The sequence below is a fragment of the Equus asinus genome, chromosome 1 (assembly GCF_041296235.1).
Source record: "Equus asinus isolate D_3611 breed Donkey chromosome 1, EquAss-T2T_v2, whole genome shotgun sequence".
Lineage (NCBI taxonomy): Eukaryota > Metazoa > Chordata > Mammalia > Perissodactyla > Equidae > Equus > Equus asinus.
The window spans coordinates 169,967,337-169,979,810 of NC_091790.1; positions in this window are offsets into that span (position 1 = coordinate 169,967,337).

Below are 12,474 nucleotides of genomic sequence, written 5' to 3' on the forward strand. Positions count from 1 at the left end.
AGATCTACTCTTAATTTTTTGAGGAATCTCCATACTGTTTTCCATAGTGGCTGCACCAGTTTGCACTCCCACCAGCAGTGTATGACGGTTCCCTTCTCTCCACATCCTCTCCAACACTTATTATGTCCTGTCTGGTTAATCATAGCCATTCTGATGGGTGTGAGATGATATCTCACTGTAGTTTTGATTTGCATTTCCCTGATAATTAGTGATGTTGAACATCTTTTCATGTGTCTGTTGACCATCTGTATATCTTCTTTGGAGAAATATCTATTCAGATCTTTTGCCCATTTTTTTATTGGGTTGTTAGTTTTTTTGTTGTTGAGATGTATGAGTTCTTTACATATTTTGGGTATTAACCCTTTATCAGATATATGGTTTGCAAATATATTCTCCCAATTGTTAGACTGTCTTTTCGTTTTGTCAATGGTTTCCTTTGCTGTGCAGAAGAATTTTAGTTTGATGTAGTCCCATTTGTTCATTTTTTCTATTGTTTCCCTCGCCCGGTCAGACATGGGACTTGAAAATATGCTGCTAAAACTGATGTCGAAGAGCACACTGCCTGTGTTTTCTTCTAGAAGTTTCATGGTTTCAGGTCTTCCATTCAAGTTTTTAATCCATCTTGAGTTAATTTTTGTGTATGGTGTAAGATAATGCTATACTGTCATTCTTTTGCATGTGGCTGTCCAGTTTTCCCAACACAATTTGTTGAAGAGACTTTCCTTTCTCCATTGCATGTTCTTGGCTCCCTTGTCGAAAATTAGCTGTCCATGGATGTGTAGGTTTATTTCTGGGATTGATTCCGTTCCATTGACTTGCGTGTCTGTTTTTGTACCGGTACCACGCTGTTTTGGTTACTATGGCTTTGTAGTACATTTTGAAACCAGAGAGTGTGATGCCTCCAGCTTTGTTCTTGTTTCTCAGAATTGCTTTTGCTATTTGGGGTCTTTTGTTGTTCCATATAAATTTTGGGATTCTTTGTTCTATTTCTGTGAAAAATGTTGTTGGAACTTTGATAGAGATTGCATGACTCTGTAGATTGCTTTAGGGAGTATGGACATTTTAACTATACTAATTCTTCCAATCTAAGAGGACAGAATATCTTTCCATTTCTTTGTATCTTCTTCTATGTCTTTTGAAAATGTTTTATAATTTTCAGTGTACAGATCTTTCACCTCTTTTTTTAAGTTTATTCCTAGATATTTTATTCTTTTTGTTGCAATTGTAAGTGGGATTGTATTCTTAATTTCACTTTCTGCTACTTCGTTGTTAGTGTATAGAAATGCAACTGATTTTCATATGTTGATTTTGTGTCCTACAACTTTACAGTATTCATTTATTATTTCTAAAAGTTTTTTGGCAGATTCTTTAGGATTTTCTATATATAAAGTATAAAGTCACATCATCTGCAAATAATGTCAGTTTTGCTTCTTCCTTTCCAAATTGGATGTCTTTTATTTCTTTTTCTTACCTGATTGCTCTCACTAAGATGTCTAATACTATGTTAAATAAGAGTGGCGAAAGTGGGCATGCTTGTCTTGTTCCTGTTCTTAGAAGAGTGGCTTTCAGTTTTCCTCCATTGAGAATGATATTAGTTATGTGTTTGTCATACATGGCTCCTCAATTTTGTTTATCTTTTCAAAGAACCAGTCTTTGTTTCATTGATTTTTAGTCTCTATTTCATTTATTTCTGCTCTGATTTTTATTACCTCCTTCCTTCTACTGATTTTGGGCTTTGTTTCTTCTCCTTTTTTCCAGTTCCTTTAGGTTCATTGTTAGATTTTTCTGGTTTGTTGAGGTAGGCCTGTATTGCTATAAACTTCCCTCTTAGAACGACTTTTGCTGTATCCCAAAAATTTTCATTTTTATCGATCTCCAGGTATTTTCTAAATTTCTCCTTTGATTTCTTCGTTGGCCCAATAACTGTTCAGTAGCATTTTGTTTATTCACCACATATTTGTGGCTTTTCCGATTTTCTTCCCGTAGGTCATTTCCAGTTTCATACTGTTGTTGTCAGAAAAGATGCTTGATATTATCTCAATCTTCTTAAATTTATTGAGACTTGTTTTGTGGCCTAATATGTGATCTATCCTGGAGAATTTTCCATGTGCATTTGAAAAGAATGTGCATTCTGTGGTTTTTTTGATGGTTTATTGGTTTATTGCCATTTTGTTACTTTTTTCTGGGTGTTTTAGTAGTTCTTCTCTGTTCCTTTCTTCTTCTCTTGCTCCCTGCCCTTGTGGTTAGATGGCTTTCTTTAGTATTTTTTTGGGGTTCTTTTAATATTTTCTATATTTATTACAGATTTCTATATTTATTATATTTATTATATTTATATTTATGGTTTGTGATTAGCATGAGGTTCATATATAATAACCTACATTTATAGCAATCTATATTAAGTTGATGGTCTCTTTAGTTTGACCTCCTGCTGAAAGCTCTACTCTTTTACTCCCCACCTCTTACATTTTATGCTTTTAATATTATACCTAACCTCTTTTTTTGTGCATGTTATCCATTACCCTCTTATCATGGGAATAGATAATTTTGCTATTTCTGTCTTTTGACCTTCATATTAGCTTCATAGGTGGTTGATCTGCTATCTTTATTGTATTTTTGCCTTTACCAGTGATTTTATTGCATTTTTCACTTGATGATTTCTTATTCCTATTTGTAGTCTTCTCTTTTCCACTTAAATAAGTCCCTTTAGCATTTCTTGTAAAGCTGGTTTCTTGGTGATAAACTCCTTTAATTTTTGCTTGTCTGGGAAACTCTTTATCTCTCCTTCCATTCTGAATGATAACATTGCCAGGTAGAGTATTCTTGACTGTAGGTTTTTTCCTTTCAGTACTTTATTTGTTTGTTTATTTATTTAATTATTGTGAGGAAGATTGGCCCTGGACTAACATCTGTTGCCAGTCTTCCTCTTTTTGCTCGAGAAAGATTGTCACTGAACTAACATCTGTGCCAATCTTCCTCTTTTTTATGTGGGATGCTGCCACAGCATGGCTTAACGAATGGTGCTGAGTCTGTACCCAGGATCCGAAACTTCGAACCCTAGGCCACTGAAGCAGAGCACGCGAACTTAACCACTACACCACCAGGCTGGTCCCCTTTCAGCACTTTAAATATATTGTGCCACTCCCTTCTAGCCTGTAAGGTTTCTGCTGAGAAGTTGGCTGATAGCTACATGGGGTTTCCTTTGTATGTAACTTGTTGCCTTTCTCTTGCAGCTTTTAGGATTCTCTCTTTATGTTTAATTCTTGACATTTTAATTATACTATGTCTCAGTGTAGGCCTCTTTGGTTTTATCTTGTTTGGTGCTCTCTGTGTTTCCTGTACCTGGATGTCTGTTTCCTTCATTAGGTTAGGAAAGTTTTCATCTATTATTTCTTCAAATAGATTCTCTGCCCCGTGTCTCTCTCTTCTCCTTCTGGGGCACCTATAATACAGATGTTAGTGTGCTTGATGTTGTCCCAGAGGTTCCTTAGACTGTCCTCATTCTTTTTAATTCTTTTTTCTTTTATCTGTTCAGCTTGGGTGATTTCCTTTAGTCTTTCATCCAGCTCACTGATCTGTTCTTCTGAATCACCTACTCTGCTATTGAGTCCCTCTAGTCAGTTTTTGATTTCCAGTATTGCATTCTTCATTTATGATTGGTTCTTTTTTATATTTTCCAATTTTTTGTTCAAGTTCTCACTGAATTCATCCATTCTTCTCCCAAGATCAAGGAGCTATTTATGACTATTTGTTTGAACTCTTTGTCAGGTAGATGGTTTATTTCTGTTTCATTTAGTTCTTTTTTTTTTTTTTAAGGAAGATTAGCCTTGAGCTAACTGCTGCCAATCCTCCTCTTTTTGCTGAGGAAGACTGGCCCTGAGCTAATATCCATGCCCATCTTCCTCTACTTTTATATACGGAATGCCTACCATAGCATGGCTTTTGCCAAGTGGTACTATGCTCACACCCAGGATCTGAACCAGCAAACCCTGGGCCGCCAAAGCGGAATGTGTGAACCCAACTGCTGTGCCACCAGGCTAGCCCCTCATTTAGTTCTTTTTCTGGGGTTTTGTCCTGTTCCCTTACTTGGAACGTATTCCTTTGTCTCCTCATTTTGCCTCTTTCTCTGTGCTTATATCTGTGTATTAGGTAGGTCAGCTATGTCTCCTGATCTTGGAGAGGTGGCCTTATGTAAGAGATGCATTATGAGGTCCAGCAGTGTGCTTCCTTCTCATCACCAGTTCCAGATGCTCCAGGAGTGTCCCCTCTGTGGGCTACATGTGTCCTTCTTTTATGGCAGGGTTGCTCTTGCTGCAGGTGCCCTGGGAGTTTAGGCTGTCCCCCTCGCTGGCTGGTTGTAGTGTTCAGCTGTGTGTGGCTGCTATGGTCCTTTCAGTGACTTTATTGGGTGTGGAGGACCCCAACACAGTTGGCTGCATTGTCTAATAGCACTTTCCTGTTACAATTTTTCTGTTAGGTGAGTAGGCCCCGAGTGTGGCTGGTTGCTAGGCTCAGGGGCTTACTATTGCTTTAGGCCTCTGGCCTGCGAGGCTGTTGTCAGCTCTCTCATGGTTGCAGCTGAGTGGGGCCATCCCCAGGCATGGGAACACCCAGTTGTTTTAGGCTTTGGAAGGTGTGGCTGATCCCTTATGTGGCTGTTTGAGAAATACAAGTCTGATGCAGCTGACAAGCCCCACCACCTACAGGGCCACACACACCATCAACACAGTCCTGCCTGTGCATGTACCCCAATCCCCTGAAGTGGACCCAGTCCCTCCACTGCAGAAGCCCAACTCATGCCACCAATGGCTGCCCTTCGTGCACACCCTGCCCTGCCTCAGTGGACCCACTCACCTGGTTTCACAGGTTCCAGGCACCCTGGCTATGCAGGCCCATAAGTTGCCCAAGGGCTTGCGGTTGGGTGAGGCCAGTGCCTAGTGTGGGCTGCCTGCCCTGGCTAAGCTGGATTAAATCAGTGCTCTAGTGGGTAGGGCAGACCCCTGTGCTAACAGGCCAGGGGAAGAACTCCAATGGCAGCTGCCAACGTCTGTGTCAGCACACCTGCACTAGGTCACAATAATGGCTGCTGCCAGTGTCTCAGTCCCTGGAGTGGTGTTACCTCTCACTGAGATGCACCCAGAGCCTATGAGCTGAGTGTTTTTTCACCAAAGGATTGTGTACATTTCTTTCTGGTGATTTTAGGTTGCTTTCCAAAACTGGTGAATTTGTGTGGGCCCTTTAAGAGCAAGGGTTTTTTTCCTTTATGTCTGATAGCTTTTCTGGGGGTGCTCCTTGTTGTAGTTAATAGCCAGCAAAGTCAGATATGGCACTTGTCTCAGTTTTGCTGAGTCCAAATGCTGCTTATTGTGGTGATGCTCCCCTGCTCAGATCCCCTACTCCTCCTGGGAAGGCTTTGTACTTTAAGGTTGCTCCCAGCTGGCCGTGAAGCATTGTGGCTCAAAGGTGGCTTTTTTCTCTCCAGAAGGGAATTTCTGTTGCTTCCACCTCAGTCAGTATTGTCCCTTGTTGTTGGAGTTCTTTTTATCTAGTTTTCAGTTCTCTCTCAGGGGTAATTGTAAGAGTAGTTGTAAATTTGTTGTGTCCATGGGAGAAGGTGAGTTCAGAGTCTGCCTATGCTGCCATCTTGACACTGTCTCTCCCAGCAGATTTTTTTATAGTGAAAATATCACTGAAATATAATTCTACTTTTTATGATGAAAAGCATTTTTAAAAAAGTGATGGAAGAGCAATTCAGAACAAACTTGTTTCCATGTAACAAGTGGGCATGGAGCATATATGCTGTGCTGTGCCCAGCAGCATGGGCTGTGAGGGGCTGCTCTGTGCTGACACTACAGAGGATCTAAGAGGAGCTGTTATGTGGTCCCTTCTCCAAACGGGCTTCTGATCTATGTCATATTTATGTTAGCAACGGATTATTTTCCAGCCTGGAGCAGCTATAGGGGACATTACCTTTGCTGGGAATGGAGGGGATTTTCATTAATGTGTAGATTTATGAGAACAACTGTCCAAGTAAATACAAATCAATTGCTTATAACAGTAATACTTCTAGCACCTGATGATAATATGCTGTCCTAATGTCTTACTCTGGCAGGCCTTGACATTTGAAAATTGTTAAGACATTTTTTCCTTGAACCAAAAGATTTGGTTAAAAGCCCCATATTCCTTGCTTTTAAATTTCGAGTAGCCAGAGAAAACAGACAGAAGGATCTAATATGTTGAATTGCTAAATGCCTGGCTCTCTGCTAGTTTCTTTATGTAATTTTTTAATCACAAGTAGAGAACATGTTGAATTTCTTAAAAACAGATTAGATTATGTCTTCAGCCCGAAAAAAATATCTTTAAATGTTTTCTTGTTGTTTTCTATTTGCTTCTACAGAGGAAATAAATTGTAATCACTGGAAACAGGAAAAAAAAAAAAAGGAATGATTATGCAAATAAGACATGTGTAAGAAACCAGTAAGGACCAGTAACCATGAAAAGGAGACAGTGCTTCCCCAATGTGCCCAGGGCAGGATCATCTGAGAGGCTTAAAAATACCAAGATTCTTAGACCCTACCCTCCAAGATTCTGATTTGTCGGGCAACGGGTGAGGTTGGGAATTGCTATTTTTATTTCTATTTTTTTGAGAAAGAGGTAACATCTGCCGCCAATCCTCCTCTTTTTGCTGAGGAAGATTGGCCCTGAGCTAACATCCATGCCCATCTTCCTCTATTTTGTATGTGGGATGCCTGCCACAGTGTGGCTTCATAAGTGGTGTGTAGGTCTGCACCTGGAACTGGAACTGGCAAAACCCAGGCTGCCTAAGCAGAACGTGTGAACTTAACTGTGCACCACCAGGCTGTCCCCAGGAATTCCTGTTTTTAAAAAGCTGCTGTGAAGAGTCTGATGCTCAGTTTGGTTGAGAGGCTGAACAGATAATGGATTTGGAGTAAACTTGGCTTTGGATTTTTGTTCTATCCTGAGTAACAGTGTGGCCTTGACCTCTGTTGACAACTTCCTTTGCCTCCCTTTCAGGATTTTCCTCCATAACATGGTAGGGTGTTGCTGCTGGTGAGAACAGGGAGGTTGATAGAAACTGTTTCAGGCTTTGTGTAGTTTATAAGTCACTAATGTGTATTAATTAGGGGGATCACTTGATCGTTTGTGGGTATTTGATCCCCAGGGAACACTAATAATCTCTTGGCAAATGACCCATAAATGTGTTCGGAAGAACACTCCACTTCCTCTCTCACCCCTTACTTTTCTCTTCATTCCCTCCACACCCCCCACCAAGTAGGACCTTCTTAACTGTGCTTTGCTTAGGCTCCAGTTTAAGAGGCTATTCAGCTTTTCTGAAAGGTGGTTGAGGGCTATCCTGATAACAGAAGGTGTGAGTGAGAACTTGGGAACCCTGAATGATGAGGAACCTGAGAAGACAGACAAGGGCTCTGTTCCACTTTCTGCCCCAGGAGAGCCTTCTGGAGAGCAGAGAAGAATTATTCTTTAACAGAAGCTTTGTGACATCACAGTATGGGGGCTTCCTGGAAATGCGAGACATGCAGACCTGGCCAGGCTGGTAGACTGACCAGCAGTTTGTCTTTTCACATGTGTTGAAAAAGTTGAGTCCTTGATCTTGATCTCAAGACACAAATGATTCAGACTGCAAACTTTTTTTTTTGAGAAAAGTAGTGCTGCTCGGGGCCTTGCCTGAGCAAATGGCCTGGCTGCAAGTTAGAGTCACTTCTGCTCTAGCCCTACCCATACCAGTTACATCAGAATCCACCTCCTTTTTGTTTTGAGTGGGAATCTCCTGTCTTGAATATTTTCATTGGAAGACAATTTTAGGTCCTTTGGGAGAATGTTGATAGTCCCTGGGGATTGAGAATAATGTCTAGGAATGGTCAGATATCTCTCCTTTTTGAAATAATTGTTTCTAAATAAAGCGATTTAGAAACAACTCTACTCTTCAGAATTGGTGGAATAAAAAAATGAAATCAATCAATACCAAAGTATTCAATGATCAACTGAAACCAATCATAGTCATGGACCATGAAGCGAGGCAAATGATTAATTCAATCTTCAGCACCCAAGGAACAAAACAGTTGAAATGGGCAGTGACTTGGTTCTCAACAGTGTGGTGCAACTCTTAAAACCACAAAGAGATTAAAACCTGTCTTAAATTTAGTTGAGTTTTCTGTCTTTGCAAGGGTTAACTTGGACAAAATCTTTTCCCCCTGAGTTTCCCTCGCCACCTAAGAAAAATCAAACTGGACCCATAGGAAGTCACACAATTGGTCAGAGGAAGCTCTTACTTTTGTTTCATTTCTTCTTTTTTTTCCTTCAAAGTTGGTTTTGCCAATAAAATACTTAGAGATTTTTCTGTAGACATTTGCTTTTAGGCCAGGAAGGTGGGGAGTAGGATGTGAAGGCGAATAAGGGCAGAGAAAGCTGCCAAGGCTAAAACATAGAGCCCACCCATGAGGCTGCAGCATTTGAAGTCTTCCTGGAGGGAGGAAGACGTGAGACATTCCATGTCCTCCCGAGTAGGTGAAGAACGAAAGGGTTATGGGAAAGGAAGTCACGATCCTAATTTTTTGTTGTTTCCTGGCCTCCTCTGACTCTTGTGTCTCTTTTTAAGTTTTGAAACATGATTTATTATTCACACACGAATCCTCAAAGAAGTGGATTGTAACAAGTTTGTTCCATCAGGAATATTCTTCCTCAATGTGGAGTGCTGCTGCCACAGAGCAATTATTGTCTGATGAATAAATGGAGCAGGACAAACAATGGAAAAACCAGTTAATAATTTAATTATGGCTCCACAAATGCTAAGGATGTCTAATTTCCCATTCCCTAAAATGATTTTAAATATTGCCACAAATAGACTAAACTAGAATTCGACTCTGCATCCTTCCCCTCCCTGAACCTAGCCAACTTCTTTAATATTGATGAGTTGGGGTCAACTTCTGAATCACTGTAAATCCGTTTAGGAGCTCAAAAATAGTTTCTTATAGACTCAGAAAAAACCGACAATGGAAAACACTTTAGGTAGCCTTTGAGCTACAACCTAGGACTTATTTTAAAGCTTTATTCGGTACAGATGATAGAAAACCCAGGTTCTTTCCATATTAATTGTAGCTGTCACAAAGAGATCTTTCATAATTGTTTCCCCCATTGACTGGATGTAATCCATTTCCTCCTCTGAGCCTAGAATTTCATTGGAATCTCTCAGATTTTGCCTTGTAATTGTGTACTTGAGTTGTACCCTTTGTATGACTTTCTCAGTTGGGCATCCTTGGGGTATAGCACATTGCTCAATAATATGAATTTGTGTAATCGAATTAAACTAGGAGGAGTTTCCAGGCTGCCTGCATTGCCTCCGATTTGCAATTAGAGCAAAGTGGTGCTCATTAATAGGAGAGGAGGGACACCTGGTGGCAGTTGGTTATTTCAAGGGAAGGATGTCAATTTGAAAGGAAGAAAGAAGGCAAGAGTTAAAATATTGTGTGTGATACTGAGGGAGAGTGAACAACGTTGCATCAGCCACAGGACAGCTGGAGGTTACATTTGGAGGAAGTGCCTGCCAGGCTAGCAGGCCACCTAGATGGTGGTGAAGACTGTAGGCTTTAGAGTTGAAGGAACAACCTTTGAATCTGGTTCTGCTGCTCACAAGCTGTGTGACCTTGGCTAAGTTACTTATCTTTCCCGAGTCTTGGTTATCACATCCATAGCATGGGAATAATAATACGTACCTCACAGGGTTGCTGTGAAGACTGAACAAAATGATGCCTAGCCCTTGGTATGCACTTGATTAATGAGAGTGGCTATTATTTTTATTATTCACAGTAAGAAAGTGAGAGCAGGGTTTGAAGCCAAGGACAAGTTTTCTGTTGGCTCTAAGTGAGGGGCTGACAGTTCTTTCAGATTTTGGGAAATTCCCTGGAAGGGGCCTCTCTGATCCCACTTTAGGAAGGTCTGCACAAGGTAACCTTTAGTCAGGCTTCTGTTGGGAAGTATCTTCCCATGAAGTAGTAGGAATTTATGAAGCTCCAGTGTCTTTTCACCATCCGGACATGCTTCCCCCATGGAGCTTACCCTTAAGGGGAGAGACAAGGTTACTACACAATGGCAAAACAAGAAATAAGGCATAGTTGGGTGTCCAATTTTGTGGCTCAGAGAATAAGAGCTGGAAAGGTTTAAGGGAGGGAAGGCATCTCCCTGAGCACACAATAGGCTGACCAACTGTCCTGGGAAATCTCTCAGTCCCTGACAAACTGAGAAGGTTGGTCACTCTAGCTTCAGAGAGAATAGTGAAACTGCTGGGGGGCTTTCTCTGGATGCCCACCTTCTCTCTCTCAGACCCATGTACAACCTCACCCCAGCTGTGACTTTTTCTCAAGATTCAGATCAAGGTGAAAGGCCTTTTATCGTTGATCCCAATCTGTCTTCCTCGGACCAAGTTCTGTCTAGTCAATCTGTTCCTCTCTACTAGCTCCCTCTTTTCCTGTTGATACATGTAAGTCTCTCCTATCCTTACAGATCCTTCTCCAGTTACCCCCTTTAGCCACGACCTTTTTTCTTACTCTCTTTCCTGCCTAGACTTCTCAAATTGTAGGCTACACTCACTGTCTCTTATTGTTTAACCTCCCATCATTCCTCAAAGCCTGCTGCAATCTGACATCTACCCCATCTGTCCATTGAAACTGTTAAGGTTTTAACCAATGATTCATTGCTAGATCCAATGACTATCTCTCAAACTTTTTCTTATTGCATCTTTTTGTTGCATTTGACATTGTTGATCCTTCCTTCATGAAACTCTTCACTCCTTTGACCTCTGGGTTAACACTCTTTTGAGTTCCTTCTGTATTCCTAGGGTTTCTATTCTGTTTTCTTCCAGGGCCCCTCTTCCTCTGCCTGCCACTTCACTGTTGCTGTTCCTCCCCCTCTGTCTCTACACACTGTTTCTGGGTTAAGTTCATTTTATGGTTTCAAATGTCATTTATATATAGATGACTTTCACATCTGTTTCTTCAATCCAGATCTTCCTACTGTACTTCAGTATAGAACTAATTGTTGCTCAGTATCTGGACTTAAACTCAACATATCCAATATAAAATGAACCATCTTTCCTCCCTAAACTTACTCCTCTTGTATCTCCTGGCAGCACCATCTCCCTAACTACCCAACCCAGAAAACTGGGCATCACCTTTGACTTACCCCTTTCCCTTACTTACCATATCCAATTATTCATCAAGGGCTTTTGCTTTTACCTTCTAAATCATTTCTCTAATCCATCCCTTCCTCCCTAGCCCTACCTCCTGTGCCCTACTTAACATCATCTTTGCCTTTTGTCTGAATGATCAGAACAGCCTTTTAACTGGTCTCTAAGATTCCAGGTTTGTCTCTTTCAAGTTCTCATTCCACAAGGTCATTAGAATAATCTTTCTAAAAATGTAAACCCATATCTTCCCAGGTGAAAAATGTTTAATAGTTCCTAAATCCTGCTTTATAGGTCCTTACTCACAGTATGCTGTTTCCACTGCCATGCCTTTGTTCATAGTGTCCTTTCTGTTTGGGAGACCTTTTCTCATCCCTCCCTCTCAACACCTCTTCTTCAGATATCCAGCTTCTCAGACATAGCATCTAATACGTTTTTGGGTTCATTACCTCAAGGAGACCTTAATACTTTCAGGCACCAGAAAGACTTTGGAGTCAGATGAACTGGATTAGAATCTTAGCTCTACTTCTTGATAGTTGTCTGACCTTAGGAAGGAAACTTAACCTCTCTCCATCTTAGTTCTCTTCTCTCTGAAAATGAGGATAATAATCATCGACTTCATGGCATGTTTGAAAGAAGATAATATGTTTGTGAAGGACTTAGCATATGAGCTCCTGGCTCATAGTCAGCTTTCCCCAGGACTATAACTGCCGTGAGAGTAGAAACCATGTCTATCTTATTCATCCCTGTATTCTCAGTGCCTGACAGTGTCTGGAGCAGAGAGGGACTTTTTGAATAAAGAAATAAAGAAATTGTAGCTCTTAGGAATGTGTTTGTGTACATATATATTTCCTACAATTTCCTGTTTATTCATATTGTTTTGGGACAAGAAATCTATTATTCTCCTAGGCCTTGAAGGCCTGCTTTCCTATTTGATTATGTAGCTCTTTACTCATCAAAGGTGGATAATGGATTCTGCAAGAAAAAGGTGATTTAATCTGGAAAGATTAGAGATGTCAGTTGACCAAAGAAAGACTTTATTAACATGCAGTGACCTCTGTGGAGGAATCCATTGCTTAGTGGACTCTGAGGACACAGCTTGTGCTGTCAAAGCGCATCCTCCTTAACGGTGTGGCTGCTGTCCTTGGCAGGATGGCTGGGGGAAGCTCAGTGGGTGGGTAAGACATAAAGGGGGTGCTGCAGAGAAAAGAGGCGAGTGGATTGTCCTTGTTCTTACTTTACTGTCTCTCCAGATT